This window comes from Bubalus bubalis, chromosome 5 (genome assembly GCF_019923935.1).
Source record: "Bubalus bubalis isolate 160015118507 breed Murrah chromosome 5, NDDB_SH_1, whole genome shotgun sequence".
In the NCBI taxonomy this organism is placed as follows: Eukaryota; Metazoa; Chordata; class Mammalia; order Artiodactyla; family Bovidae; genus Bubalus; species Bubalus bubalis.
This window is the reverse complement of record NC_059161.1, coordinates 97,239,709-97,252,469: the sequence shown is the minus strand read 5'-3', so window position 1 is coordinate 97,252,469 and position 12,761 is coordinate 97,239,709. Positions and strand designations below refer to the sequence as shown.

Below are 12,761 nucleotides of genomic sequence, written 5' to 3'. Positions count from 1 at the left end.
TTTTAGATGTTTGTGTAGTAAAATATGGAAAGGAGAGAGAGAGTGAATATGCAAGCTCAGCATAGAGAGGACTAGCCTTGGAGTCTAGGGCTCTGAAGGTGGTGTCCCTACTCTGCTAGTTACTGGCTGTGCACTCTTGAGTAAGTGGCTTCACCTCTCTGGGCCTCAATTTCCTCTTCTCAAGAGTGGAATAGTATCAGCCTCCTAGAGTTGCTGCAGGATTACATGAGACCTTACATGCCCAGGGCGGATATGTAACAGATACCCAGTGTTCATCAACTTTCATTTCTTCAAACAGTGATGACACGATCTGTTACTTCCTGGAGATAAAGACGAATTAAGACCAGACCTTGCTCTTAAATATCCTGGAGTTTAGACATGTCAATAGGCATAAATAACTAAAACAAGTTCTTTGAGAAGGATCACAAACAGATTGTTGGAGAGTTATCTGCGTAGTCCAGATAATTTGGCAACTTGTACTGGGAGCTGTTGGTGAAAGGGCCAGACCAAGAGGTGGAAACTCATGAGGAAAGACGCCATCCATAACCACAAATCACGTGTGTGTTTCAAAACCTGCTCTCATGTGTGTTATCACATGCCATCCTCAGGCAGTGCCCGCAAAGGAAGTATTATTACCCTACATTATAAACAAGAAGACTTAAGTCTTAGAGAGGGCAAAAAAGTGTTCTGTTTTCATAGAGCCAGCTCCTGGCACACGGACCCCTTCCTCTTGCCATCACTACTTTGTCTTCTGAGCAATCTCGGTGACATCCCACTCGGAAGGAATATTGGGGTGGTGGTGAGGAATCGGAAAATGAAGGAGTTCTCTGCAAGTCAGGGCTGGTAGGAGGCAGTGAAGGTGTGCCCTGCTCCCTTGGGGTGCAGTGAGAAAGGATATCAGAAGGAGATCAAAGATCCCTTCAACCCTGGATCATCCAGTGCAGACTGGAAGCATTGCTGGAGGAAACTCTCCTGCTCTAGAGGTCATCAGTGTCCAGAAAAACTTCTCCACTGATCTTGCTAAGGAAGTGGGGGTGAGGAAGGAAAACATGATATCATTATTGAGCACCTACTGTGTACAGGGCACTATACAAGGCGCTTCCCCAACACTTGAGGCATTATGGCTACGTTCTACAATGACATGGAGGTAACACTGAGGCCCAGAGAGGTCAAATGCCTGGTCCAAGATCACACAGAAAACCTGTATCATAGAGAGGAGTGAGGGCTCAAGTCAGACTCTCTTTCCACTCACTCTGAGGATGGTAAGGTCCTCCCTGCACAAAGAAGTCGCGGTCTCTAGGTCGGAGGGCAGAATCAAGCAACAGACTGTAAGAGCCCAGTAGCCTTACAGCATCGGGAGGTGGTAGGGGGCCCGCATCTTCCATCCACACAGTCGTTAAAAACACCAGCCTACATATTAAGGGTGAGGGGATGGGGACACAGGTTTCAGTTTTGTATCTCCAAGGGTTTAGCTTCAAACCTGGCACAGAATAGGAGCCTCTGCAGGTGCTCTTTAACCACAGCCTTTCAGTTCTGATGGAACCAGCTCTCAGTTAAAAGCAAAAAAAATCTTCCTTTACCAAATGCATCTTCCATGAAGGCGGATGACAGATCAGAGCATAAGCGTTCAGACCCACCTGGATCCTCGGTGATGCTGCCAGGCTTTTGGCAGGTGGCCAGCTGGACCGACTGAAGTCTCATTTATCAAGAGTCACAACAAGTCATTTGTTGGCTTCAGCGTCAGCCACATCCCATCGACCCTGACAGTGAGTTTATAATCCCAAAAGCTCCCCACCATTGGAGCATCTCTGTAATTCAATGACATGGATAGCTAGTGGACCCAGAGGCCAGGCTGCCCCCAGCACTCTACAGTTACCCTGTTCAGGGAAAGCAGAAGGGTCACCACCCACCCAGTGGTGCAGGGTGGCTCCCCTCATTCTGCAACGGTTTGGAATGACCAACAGGATTAACAACTGAAGTCTGTAGAATTCTCAGCCAGTCGAGACTCAAATAGGAGAACCTGGAGTCATCCAGAGATCACCTTGACAAACATCTCAAAGGGGGAGAAAAGAGGACACAGACTTTGGGAGTTAACAGACCTAAGAAAAAGCACACCCCCAGTCTCTTGAAAGATGTCTCATCTTCAAAAAATATCTTAACCTCTCCAAGCATCTGTTTATTCATGGGCTAAGCATGGATATCATTTATTGTTGTTCTGGATACTAGAGAAGTGAATCGGATAGACAGGTTTGGCAAGTGACCTGGGTGAAGAAGTGATATCTGAAGTGGATGATAGTCAAAATAAAAAAGGATGAGATGACAAGAGAGTATGTAGTAAAAAATAATTTGCTGCTAAGTTGCTTCAGTCGTGTCCGACTCTGTGCGACCCCATAGACAGCAGCCACCAGGCTGCCCCGTTCCTGGGATTCTCCAGGCAAGAACATTGGAGTGGGTTGCCATTTCCCTCTCCAATGTGTGAAAGTGAAAAGTGAAAGTGAAGTCGCTCAGTCATGTCTGACTCCTAGCGACCCCATGGACTGCAGCCTACCAGGCTTCTCCATCCATGGTATTTTCCAGGCAAAGTACTGGAGTGGGGTGCCATCGCCTTCTCCAAAAAAAAATAATAATAATAATAATTTAAACAAACTTAAAAAGAGAAAGAGAAGAAAAGGAAAAGAATCATGGGGAAAACTGCATTTAATAAAAGAAAAACAAAATAAAAATACTTGTCGCTCAGTCATATCTGACTCTGCAACCCCATGGACTGTAGCCCACCAGGCCCCTCTGTCCATGGAATTCTCCAGGCAAGAATACTGCAGTGGGTTGCCATTTCCTCCTCCAGGGGATCTTCCCGACTCAAAGATCAAATCCAGGTCTCCTGCATTGGCAGGCAGATTCTCTACTGTCTGAGGCCCCAGGGAAGGCGGAGCTCAAATAAATGGAATGGGGTCAAAGGGAATAACATGAAAACATGTTTTAAAAATCACATTTTCCACTCATCATTTCAGGGAACTTGTCTAAGGTTTGCCTACTGTCCAATCTTGAAAGAGCAATCATGACATGAGGCTCATTACTACGCCATCACTGAATGTCTCCTACGGATGGAGGGGCCAAAGGGAGCCACGGGTTCCTTCACACAAGCCGATTCCAATTGGTTGATAACATTTATCCAGAGTACAGTATCTGCAAAAATTCTGAGGCCACATCTGAACTGTTTGAATGAGTGATGTGTAGTGGGATGTAAGGAAAGGGCTGCCTGCACGCCATGTGCAGAGGATGCTGTGATGTGCTGCTCAAAGGAGCTCTCGGGACGAGGCACTCAGTTCCCCAGCCCTGGGCATTGTTGGTCCTGCCTGCTGACAGGTCTCAGCAGAGTCCCACTCCAGGGACGGTCCTCTGCCCAAGGGAGCTGCCTCACCCAGGTATCCTGCCCAGCTGCTGCTGCTGTTGAGGGCAGTAAGGCCAACTCCTCTTGACTCAGTGCAGGGCACTGAAGGACTGTCCCAGCTCCAGAGCTCCCTGGGGGATCGGCTGATGCCTCTGCTGTGACATGAAAGTGAAAGTGAAAGTCGCTCAGTCGTGTTTGACTCTTTGAGACCCTGTGGACTCTACAGTCCATGGAATTCTCCAGGCCAGAATACTCGAGTGGGTAGCCTTTCCCTTCTCCAGGGGATCTTCCCAACCCAGGGATTGAACCCAGGTCTCTGGCATTGCGGGTGGATTCTTTACCATCTGAGCCACCAGGGAAGCCATCCAATTCCTCCCTTGATCCAGTCTCACTTCCCTTACTCCTGGACAGGTGTTGACCCCGAGGGCAAGCCCAGTAAACTTTCTGCACACAAATCTCTGTTACAGAGTCTGGTTCCAGAAGCCAAGTTAATACATTATATACATGCCACTCCTGCACAAGCTCTGCCTCTCTCTGCCTAGCTAATAGCTTGTCATCTGTGCTTCCTTACTCCTCAACAAAGACTCAGTGTTCGCCACTGAGAACACATAACCCATCAGCTTTCCCTTTTCCCTTTGTTTGCAAGGAAACGCAAAGGTAAGTTCTCCATTCTTTCCTCTTTTACCTATGTTAGAGGTTCTGCTTTAGGCTTGGAGGCTCTCTAAACTAAAAATGATGAGTTGGCTATATTTCTCTCATTTTTCAGTCTCTCTTCCTCCTGGGCTCTAGCCCTAGAAGAAACAGCATTTCCCTTGACTCACTTTTTGGAATATTTAAAGATTGAAGTTGTTACCAGGAAGAGGGACTATATATGCTAATAAATCTTATTGGTATGACACTTTCAACTTTTATGCATGTGTTACTCTTTAGACATAGAAACTCTTTAAAGTTATTATATCTCTTTTGAACAAAAGGTACAGAGAGGTTAAATGATTTTCCAAAGAACTGCAGAGCTTATACTAGAATCTGGGTTTCTTAATTCCCAAACAAATAAATTCCAGACACAGGCAGAAACTGCTTCGCTGGCCTCTGCTGCTCGCTTAGGGTCGGTGTATAATTTCTAGAAGACACTGAAGCACTGGAAACAGCTCAAGGGACTTCCTCTGATCCACTCTTTTTTCACAAAACCCAGGGAACTGATCAGATCCTGGACCAAGCAATGAAGAGTACCTTGTAAAGAAAAATCCCAAAATCCAAGGCTAGAATCCCCACCACAGCCCTGACAAAGGCCATCTTGTTCCTCTTTGTATCATTCCCTTGATGGGGAGCTCACTACCTGTCAGGGCTGCTCATTCTATTGTCCCCTCATCTGTACACCTGGAACAATATTATTAATAAAAAGGGAAACAGTACATTTAAATAAGATAACACATACAAAGCGTACAGTGAAGAACCCAGCAGAGTAGTACTCGGTGAGAGGAAAGATTTCTTTTCTTCTATTTCTCTTGGACACAGAACAAGAGTAGAAAATGAGCTTGTAAAAAGAGCATCTTCAACTCCAGTCACGTTACTTGGGAGCTACTCGGTTCTCACACAGCCCTGAGAGAGAGCTGGAGAAGTCTGGAGTGTAGACCCTGTAGCCAGACCACCTAGGTTTGAGTATGGGCTTCGCCATTTAGCTGTGTGACCTTGGAAAAGTCACTCCATCACTATGCGCTTCAATTTCCTCATCTGAAAGATGAGGAGAGGATAGGGTTCCCTACCGTAGGGGGTCAGGGAAATGCTTAAAACCCTGCCAGGCACATGGTAATGTACTTGTCATTTTTTCCCAACATTCCCACCTTACACATAAGGAAACTGAGGCCAGAAGATTGAGCCAGTTCCCCAAGGTCAAACAGCTAATCAGGAGCAGAGCCTAGATATAAATTGTGGTCTGCCTGCAACTCAAATGCATGCACTTTTATTGAACATTTCTTCTGCCATTTCATTTGCCTTTCTTTTTTTTTTCCCCCAAGACAAGGGGAAAGGAAAGAACAAACGTTCATAAGGAATTCTGCCAGAAAAGTTGGCACATCCTGCTCGTTTGAGAAAGCAGCCTGTTCGGAAAGGCACAGCTGAGTGGATCTGGGAATCATATCCACAGGCAGGCAGTAAAGCCTGCTATCTGCCAGGGCCTGGGATGAAAAAGCCCAGCTCCTGCTCCCAGGTCTGCAATGGCAGCAAAACCAGGGCTTCTGCTCTGGTGGCCGTGGGCAGGGTTAGATGAATCGTCAAGCCTCACGTGGGCATGTGGGCTGGTGACATTCAGGTGACTCTGTGGCCCTAGGATGAATGAGGAAGCTCAGCCAAGCACTTCTCAAAGAGAGCAAAACTGTCTTGGTTCTGTGAAGCCTATGGTTCATAGGCTGGTGGCTGGCACCACGTGTCCCTGTTGGGATGCAGCTGGTATGGGCATTCTGGCTCTGAACAAAAGGGACGCTTACAAGCAGGAGTGACATTCAAAATATCTAACGATGGATATGGCATAGACAGCAACCAATCCGAACAGACACAATGGCCAATGAGAGCAAATGTTGGCCGTAAACAAATGGCGCGGTCACAGAGTGCACCCAGCCGAAACCGGTCTTGGCAACAAGGAAGCCCAGTGAGCAAACAGAGAGAGGAGGATGAGCAAGGCGGGCTTCCAGAAGCCAACAGGGAATCGTCTGCCTGTCTCCAGAGGAAATCTCAGAGAGGATTCCACTAAAGCCCCAGGGCTCTGCAGAGCATGGTTAAAAATCATTGCCGTGGGGGAAAGACCAAGTTCCCTCAAGACCCAGCTGCAAGAGCTGGTAACGCCACTGCTTTCGGGGTGCACAGGGCCAGGCTTCAGAAGAGCGAAGCCCGCAGCCACCCAAAGCCATGTCCATGAAGGCTTTAACTGGTGCGTCACCATGTCATCACACTGCTTACTTTTCTCTTGGCCAGGGAGTGTTCACGTGTGGTCTCCCAAGGCAGCTGTTCTGTCGTAGCATTTAGATGAGGCACCAGTGTACCTCCCTGGAGTCCCAGGACACAGAACATGCCTGGATTCATGCCAAGTGGGCCCTCGTCGAGTGGGACTAGTCAGAATCCTAGTCCCACCCAGGCAGCCTCCGGGGTTACTGCAGTCCCCTTTCTTTCCCAGCTCAAATCCTTCTCCCCACTCCTTCACATTCACTAAAAGCACATGCTCCTGCTCCCCTCTGAACAGAGTCACAAAGGGTCAATTATCTTGTGGCAATGAAGGCGGAGTACCATTTCTTCGGCTTGCATAAGATGAACTCCCCATGATGAAATAAATCATCGGTTCATGAGGTCTTGTGGGAAGGTCTCAGAAGGGAAGGCCCTCCCCAGGGATCAAGGCACCGAGGCCTTTCCCCTCGCCTGACCTCACCCCCCACCAGGAGTCTGCAGCAGCCTCCTTGCCGAGCCTAAGAGATGCCCCCAGAAAACACTGCTGAATCACTTCACCACTGTTCTCAGAAGCTTGTACCTTTTGATGTCGACTTTGCCCCTGCTTGTGTCTTATAAATCAGATGGTTTACTCTCCAGGAAGGAAACCCTTTCTTGTCTATTTTATTCGTGGCTCTTCACGCTGTCTTTCACATGTGACTGTGGCCCCCCCAGCCTTCACCAGCTTTGCCTCTTCTGGATGGAGAGCTCACACAGATTCGGATGAACAGGCGCTGGATTTGAGTGACAGCTTCACAGGAAGCCACTGGAGGAGCCCTGGGCATCGGTTACGGCTGTGAGGGATGCTGGGACATCCCTGGAAGGCCAGAGCATCTGGACGAGACACGACATCACAGGTGGCAGTCGGCCAGGGTCCCATTCCCAGCTCTGCCACTTAGCAACGGTGCAACCTAGAAAGGTTACCCAAAGCTCTGCGAGCCTATACTTTCTTTATTATGAATATTACAATAACAGCATCTATCTCACAGGGTTATTTTAAGAATTAAACAAAATAATATACATACAGAGCACTTGGCACTTCGCCTGGCACATAGCCAACAACCAGCACAAGGAGATATTCTATTGTTAATCATTCAAAAATTTATTGATCAGTTGCTCTAAATCCTGTACTTTGCTAGAGGCTGGGGCTCCAGTTTCTCTTCTCAAGAAACTCACAGTCCAGTGGGAGAGGACCACAGAAGAACCATCAATTAGGGTACAATGTGATGAATGCTTTATCAAAAAAATTACTTTTAAAAGAAGTATCACTAATATGTGACAACTATTTTCTGCTAGCCACTGTATGCTATATGCTTTACAGAAATGCAGAGTTTCTGTTTTCTAATCCAAACACCTGGGTTCAAGTCCTAGCATGATCACTGACTACTTATATATAACAGGTATGTTAATGTCTTTGAAACTTAGTTATCCCATCTGGAAAATGGGTATAAAATTAGAAAACTATATCAAATATGTTATCACAGAGCTTTGCATAGCAGGTTCTTAATAAAATGGATGTCCCTGAAAGCAATGACTGAGGGTATTTGGAGAACTGACACTGAATGGCTGTGGCCACAGCCCTGGAAGGCTGGCTGGGTCAGCCTCAAGGTCAAGGCAGCACACCCACCTGGGAGGTGTAGCAGGACTTTAATGTTCAGTGGTTTGTCTGGTTTGAAACCAGTTTTGAGCCAATGACTAGGGCCTTAGGGACCAGAGGTTGGCCACTGCAAAAAAGCTGCTGATAAGAACTCAATGTGTGTGTGTGGGTGTGGTTTTAGTTGCTCAGTCATGTCTGATTCTGCCACCCCATGGAAGGAAGACCATCAGGTTCCACTGCCCATGGGATTTTTCAGGCAAGAATACTAGAGTGGGTAGCCATTCCCTATTTCAGAGGATCTTCCCAACCCAGAGATTGAACCCAGGTCTACTCACATTTCAGGCAGATTCTGTACCATCTCAGCCACCAGGGAGGCCCAAGACCCTATAAGAACTTGATAGAGCATTTCAGATAGGGCAGACCCTCCAAGACCAACCAAGGCACAGAGAAAATGAGTAGTTGGTGCAGTAAGAGAACTCTAATGAGGACCTGATATATTAATTGAGGCATGAATACCCCACCCAGGACCAGTCTGCTGCCTGGAGCCAGTGGCTTCTATGTAGACCACAAACACTGCACACTCAGCCCCAGGCCAGGTACCTCTGGGCTGGGTCCCGTGGGGTGAACAAAGACAACTGAAGCAGAACTCCACACCCTATGGGGGGCACTGCCTCTGAGAAGGACCCGGGCAAATCAGAACATACCAGTCGCAGAACAGAATTGCACAAACCCAGACCTGTTGACATGAATGAACATTCCTGCAGCCCAGCCTGATAAGCCTGTTGCTAAACCTACCGGGCTTCCTGTCAACAGAGCACCTTGCTCTCGGTTCAGGAAAGATAATCGCTCTGGGAACCAGCCTCCTTTGGAGACCTGGCAGAGTGCTTTCAGTTCAGAGAGAAACCTGTCTTTCAGCACAGCTTCTCATCCTCCCGTGTCAGACGAGGGGAAACCCAATCCATGCGGGAAAGGGTCTGTACGCACTCACAGTCCTGCTGGGTGGCAGTGGCTGTAAGTGACCCTGGGGGGAAGGAAGGGGCCCCGGATCTCTGGCCTCAGAGCACCTCCTAAACAAAGACTCTAAAGTTGCCTGCTGGGACAGGGCAAGACACGGGACGCTCAGATTCCAGGCGTACCCGCGGCTATCATCTGTCAGTCCTGACACCAGCCCTGTCTGCGTCAAGGTCCAAGCGGAGAGATCAGAAAGCACAGGGTAGGGGCAGGGGCCGGGGAGGGCAAGAGAGGGGAGGGGGTGCTTTGGAGAGACCAGTATGAATAGTAGGAGTTTTCATCTGACCCCCAAGAACAGAGCCAGGGAGAGCTGTGTGATCTAAGCCAGGATGAAAGCATGCTGGCCTCCCCTTGTAATCAAAGAGTTTAATGATGCTTATTAAAAGCCCATTTCTGAGTCCTGTTGAAAAATTACACCCGTAAGTGTTTTCTTTTTTTCATATGAGAATTGCTTCCTAGAGATTAAAACACATACACCCGTGCACACACACACACATGCGCACACATGTTCCTTAGGAACCCCACGCCCCACACAGGCACACACACATTCGCCACAAATCCTGCAGCTCCCAGACATCACACACATACGTCTTCATCAAAGATGGCCACAATTCACAATGCACACACACACTGTGAAACAGAAAAGCCAGGCCCAGTCTCTGAGGTGATTCACGCACTCTCTGAAATTCCAGATTGTGAGGGAGTCCAAGAGCTTCCAGCTCTAGAAGCTGTCATGCCCACAAACAAACAGCACAGCCTCGAATTTCTATCAAGTCTCCATGTCTTGCCCGAGGCCAGGCAACTCTGCAAAAGCAGAAGCTCCCAGGATCATTAAGCTTTGGTGGGAGGCAACAGCACTCAGGACGGTCCCGCAGAAGAGGGGGTGCTGCGCCCCTCTGGACCATGGCGGGCTCGCTCTGATATGCTGAATCGCAGTCTCCTGAAGGAGGCGACTCTGGGAGTACAGCATATCTTCCCCTGATTATCAGCAGACCTAGAGCCCAAGGCTGACTCACTCTCAATCAGAGAAGACATTCGTTTCTGGAATATCCAGTTAGATGCAGGGAAGTACTCCTTGCACTGAAGTATCTCTCCACCAGGGTAGGTTCCTTCTGGTTGCTGACCTCCCCAACATTTTAGTCCCTGCTTGGGAGCTAGTATATGTAGATTCAAGGGCAGCTCTAAGCCTCACTCACTGTATGGCCAACCCTCTAAGCCGTAGTTTTCTCCTTGGCAAAATGGCAATAACAACTTCTTTCCATCTTATGGTGTTTCGGGGAAGATCACAAAATGCCCTGGAGATTATAAACTCCAAAGCAGATGTTAGAAATTCTCATGATCAGACAGTAATGAGGAAATGGAGGAGCTCATAAATTGGGCTGTGAGTGCCTCCCGGGCAAAGCTTGTGTTGTATTTATCTTGTTAGCCTCAGTGCCTGGCACAGAGGCCGGCAACACACATTCTGGGGAAAAAAACAGTCTGAAAAAGAATGTATCCCTGAGTTAAGTGGCTTGTTCAAGGTCACAGAGCAGCTCGCTGTGTGACAGGAACCCCGACTCCTGACGCCCCTAGTGCAAGGCTCTCTGTTCTCCACAAACCAAACTCTTGGGTGTGTTGAAGAAGGGGCAGTGATGTTCCATTAGGCACACAGCAGGGGCCAGGTTTTAACCCACCCTACTGAGGCAGGAGACGGGTGGGCTCCAGGCTGCACAGCTTCTCCCCTGTGGACAAAAACTCCTCAATAGCAGAAACTCCATAAAAGGAGGAGGATGGAGGAGGCTGGGCCCCGCCCAGATAAAAGACCACATACTCCTCATTCCCGAGATCAAGGAGACCTTCCCAACTACATGTGTGCAGAAAGGCTCCTTGGAGGTCGAAAGAGAGGGGGTATCACCTCAGAGTAAGTGATATCAAATGCTCATAAGCCTCTTTGCTAGAATCCATCTTGGTTAAGAGATGGGCACACACACAGGGGAGGACCCTGAGACACACCAAATGCAGACTCAGGACCAGGCGAAGCAAAATGATGGGCCAAAGGAAACCAGGAAGACATGCCCCATAAAAGTGATTCAAACCACCACCAGGGCGCAGCTCAGCAAATCTCTCTCTGAGCCCGCCTGTGTATCTGTCCACATGCACCGTCCTCTTGCTCCTTCTAATAAAGACTTTACTTGCCTCACTGCTTTCCATCTCCATGCGGAAATTCATTTCTACCCAGCTGATGGGCCACAGTCCCTGCTGCCCTAGTGGCTAGGATTCAGCGCTCTCAATGCCGTGGCCCGCACCGTCCTCTTGCTCCTTCTAATAAAGACTTTACTTGCCTCACTGCTTTCCATCTCCATGCGGAAATTCATTTCTACCCAGCTGATGGGCCACAGTCCCTGCTGCCCTAGTGGCTAGGATTCAGCGCTCTCAATGCCGTGGCCCGACCTCGATCTCTGGTCGGAACTGAAACCCTGCTTCAAGCTACTGCAGGCCAAGGCCACCCAAGATCACTGTCATTCCCAGGATGGGCCAGGAGACGCTTAAGAAGCCTTCATACAGCTACTTGTTAAACATTCCAACTCAACAGTGGGGACAAACAGAAACCACAAGCGCAGATAATACCCAAATGCCTCAGAACAACTCATCTTATTTCCTAGCTTGAACTGCGCAAATCAGAAAAATCGCAAGATTGGGGAGACGGGCCTGCAGAGATTGAATCACGGAGACTAGACATAGACCTTATTTCAGGCTCGCTTTCAGCATTATCACTTACCTACTGACCAGGTATCCAAGAGATCACTAGCCCTCTCTGATTCTCAGTTTTTCCATCTGCAAAACAAGAAGATGATCACAATTAATCCCTTGAGACCACTGGACTAAAAGGCATCACAGGTTTTTATACACAATATTGGTTACAAACCACGTATGATCCCATGTAACTGGGGAAGTTGCTAATGATTAGGAGCTGGAGGAGAATTTCAAAACTGAAGTGTGATAGTCAAAAAATGAAGTGTGATAATAGTTACAGGCTAAGAAGTGCATCAACATCTCCCAACTTGCAGTACAGAAAACTCAGCTTTCTAATATTTTTGGCACTTATTTTTATTTTTCATAGATATCAAAATGCAAGCAATCATGAATACCAGGAGAAACAGAGCAAAGAAAAATGCTACTATATTAATACACTCCCAACATCTGGGGGTATTTTTCCAGATTTTTTCCCTCTCTACAGAGAGTTTCAGTTCAGTTCAGTTCAGTCACTCAGGGGTGTCCAACTCGTTATGACCCCATGGACTACAGCATGCAAGGCTTCCCTGTCCACTCCCGGAGCTTACTCAAACTCATGTCCATCAAGTTGGTGATGCCACCCAACCATCTCGTCCTCTGTCATCCCCTTCTCCTCCTGCCTTCAATCTTTCCCAGCATCACAATCTTTGCCAATGAGTCAGTTCTTCACATCAGGTGGCCAAAGTATTGGAGTTTCAGCTTCAGCATCAGTTCTTCCAATGAATATTCAGGACTGATTTCCTTTAGGATGGACTGGCTGGATCTCCTTGCAGTTCAAGGCACTCTCAAGAGTCTTCTCCAACACCACAGTTCAAATGCATCAATTCTTCGGTGCTTGGCTTTCTTTATGATTTCCAACTCTCACATCCATACATGATGATGGGAAAAACCATACATTCTACTATATGGACCTTTGTTGGTATAGAGTTTATCATTACAGAGTTTATCATTTTGCAAAGCAGGGGCTATGAAGATGTACTACCCTGGAAAGGACCATGCAGATCATGACTACCCCTTCCC

The 12,761-nt window shown here is 47.9% G+C and overlaps 1 protein-coding gene across 5 annotated transcripts in view; it reads right to left on the bottom strand.

Annotated features, from left to right (window-relative positions):
- TENM4 (teneurin transmembrane protein 4) overlaps positions 1-12,761 on the bottom strand; it is a 1,425,092-nt gene that overhangs the window by 668,069 nt on the left and 744,262 nt on the right. For all 5 annotated transcript variants that reach the window (XM_044944048.2, XM_045165964.1, XM_045165965.1 and 2 more), the window contains one exon: positions 11,728-11,783. The gene's annotated coding sequence lies outside the window, so the exon portion shown is untranslated. The remainder of the gene's footprint in view (positions 1-11,727; positions 11,784-12,761) is intronic.